The sequence below is a fragment of the Phytophthora infestans genome, genomic scaffold (assembly GCF_000142945.1).
Source record: "Phytophthora infestans T30-4 supercont1.3318 genomic scaffold, whole genome shotgun sequence".
NCBI classification, from domain to species: Eukaryota; Oomycota; class Peronosporomycetes; order Peronosporales; family Peronosporaceae; genus Phytophthora; species Phytophthora infestans.
Genome location: NW_003305352.1, coordinates 1 through 2,578, shown reverse-complemented (window position 1 = coordinate 2,578; position 2,578 = coordinate 1). Strand labels below are relative to the sequence as shown.

Below are 2,578 nucleotides of genomic sequence, written 5' to 3'. Positions count from 1 at the left end.
GGAGTCCATCCTTTAGCTCATATCGTTGGAGCCGGGAGCGCTGTCGGGACAAAAGCCAGTCGGACTTCGCGCTCGTTCCTGCCGTGAGGAACTTGACGATACGCGTGACAGCCTCATCTTCCCGATACGCCATGCGTATCCGATCATATAGATCCGCTGTCACCCGTGTGCTGTAGGCCAGCTCGTAGTCTGGACGCCGAGAGAGGGCGTCCGCAAGCACGTTCAGCTTGTCCGGCTTGTACTCGACGCGGAAGTTGTACTCCGCGAAGAAGGACAGCCACCTCGCCATCCGTTGGGAGAGGTGAGCGAATTTGTCGCCGTCCTCAAGGATGCGTGGTCTGTGTAGATCACGAAGGGCCGGGAGCCCAGAAGATGAACCCGAAACTTCACAAGGGCATATTTTATTGCCAGGAGCTCCTTGTCGTGGACAGGGTAGTTCCGTTCGGCGGCTTTGAGCTGCCTGGCATGAAACGCGATGACCCGTTCATGTCCAGCCGTGTCGGCCTGCAGCAACGATGGCGTAATCGGAGCCATCGCAGACGACGCTAAACAGTTTCGTCTCGTCCGCCAGGGCCAGGACAGGGGCCTATTGGAGACTGGCCTTGATGCTGTCAATCCTGGTGCTCTTGCTCCAAGCGCCAGTCGACGTCCTTCTGAAGGAGGCCCGACAAGGGCTTAGCGAAGCCCGCGTACCCTGCGCTGTACTTGTGAAGGTAGATGGCCAAGCCCAACCACTTTCGAAGATCCTTCTGGAATCGGGGCGATGGCCATGCTGCTATGGCCTTGACCTTGTCTGGGTCAACCCGAACGCCCACGTTGCTTACGAAGCAACCGAGAACTTTAATCTCTGGTGACGCGAAGACGCACTTGTCGATGTTGGCGTAGAGCTGGTTCGCTCGCATCACGTCCAACACTCGACGGAGGTGTCCTAGATGCACCTCCATGGCCGTCTTGCCTCCCTCGGCACGGCTATGGACGAATATGTCGTCGAAGTACGTCAGTACGAAGGTACGCAAAGGGCGGAGCAATTGCGTCACCAGGCGATTGAACGTCGCCGGGGCGTTAGACAAGCCCTGTGGCATGACGAGCCACTCCCAAAGCATGCCGCTTGGAGTGCTTACCGCGGTGAGCGGGATGTCACTCTCTCGCATCAGGATTTGGTAGTATCCGTCTACCAAATCCAGCGCACTGTACAGTACGCTCCCGGCCATGTTGTTCAACAACACATCCTTTCGTGGGGATTGGGTGTTTGGGCCGGCACCGTTGCGTTGTTCAGCTTTGTTATAAAAGGTGAACCAGACGCCACTTTCCGTTCGGCTTACGAACGCAGAAAGTCGGCGTCGAGTGCGCGTATCTCGAATCCCGACACCATGTCCTGACCCTACGCTTTCTCGTGAAGAAAGCATCGATGACCTCGCACTGCTCGCGCGAGAGAGGCTATTGCCTCGTGACACAATACTTTGTGCCGGGCACGATATCAATCTCGTGCCGTACGCCTCGATCCGGTGGGAGTTGGGTCAGAGAACAGGTGAAAATTTAGGTCGAAAAAAGTGTTTATAGACAAGGCATTTGAATTTAGCCAAAATCTGACTTGACCACGGGAATGCGCGCATAAAAGCACCCCTAGGGCAGTTTTTATACGGAGCAGTCTCATTTGCTTCCTGGATGTGCAGGGCCAAACATGGCCAAAAGTGGTGATTTTGGCCGTCCAAGGTGTCCATTTTCCGCGAAAATGGCGTTTTTTGGCGTCACTAAAAAAATCATTGCGAAGCAACTACTGGAGATATGCTTGTAAAACTTTGGGAGCGGTCGTGCGAACACATGCGCCAAGTTTTCTGCTAAAGTCTGCAGGCCAGATCTGCCGGGCGGCACATAAAACCGGAAAAAACCACCTAAAAAAAGAGCATGCCAAACAAAGTCTCACATTTCGCTGAATAACTTTTTATCTAGAAGAGTTAGACAAATTCTGATTGCGGGAACGGCTCCGCCGTGTGTTTTTACATATGTCTATGTCCCGTAGATAAAAAGTACATGTTGCAAAAAAAGTACATGTTGTACATAAATCTACCTTTGATATTCGGATTCCCCGTGAAAAACTACGCCTAGGCCGCAGGGTTACAAAGACGAGTCATTGCACTTATGCCCTTTTATAGACGCTTTTAGAAATCGGCCAAAACAGTATTTATTAATTTAGACAGTGTTCCGCTGACATGTCGCATGCTGCGATATGTCCACGTGAAAGAGCACCGAAAAGCACCCCTAGAACACCCTTCATACCCGTTCTAACGGTTCTCTTTCATCTTCATAATAATCAAATTAAAGAACACCATACAAAAAACAAGATCTCGTGTGTAGTGGCTCGCCAGGCATACTAAAACCAAGATGTCGTGTGGGCACATGCCAGACATCATATCTTGCGTTTGCAAACACACGCAAAGTCGGTAAACAGCTCAAAACGGGCTAAAAAGTAGACAGCACCCGGACTTCCCCGGTGGTCACCCACCCGAGTACTACCCGAGCTTGAGGCTGCTTAACTTCACAGAGCAGACGGGATATGGTGCTTTCAGCCTAAGATGGC

The 2,578-nt window shown here is 52.1% G+C and overlaps 1 non-coding gene across 1 annotated transcript; it reads right to left on the bottom strand.

The window, feature by feature from the left end:
* Window positions 1–2,464: 2,464 nt before the first annotated feature.
* PITG_33569 lies at window positions 2,465–2,578 on the bottom strand. The gene has a single exon (XR_009934960.1). It is a non-coding gene; the product is annotated as an 8S ribosomal RNA (ribosomal RNA).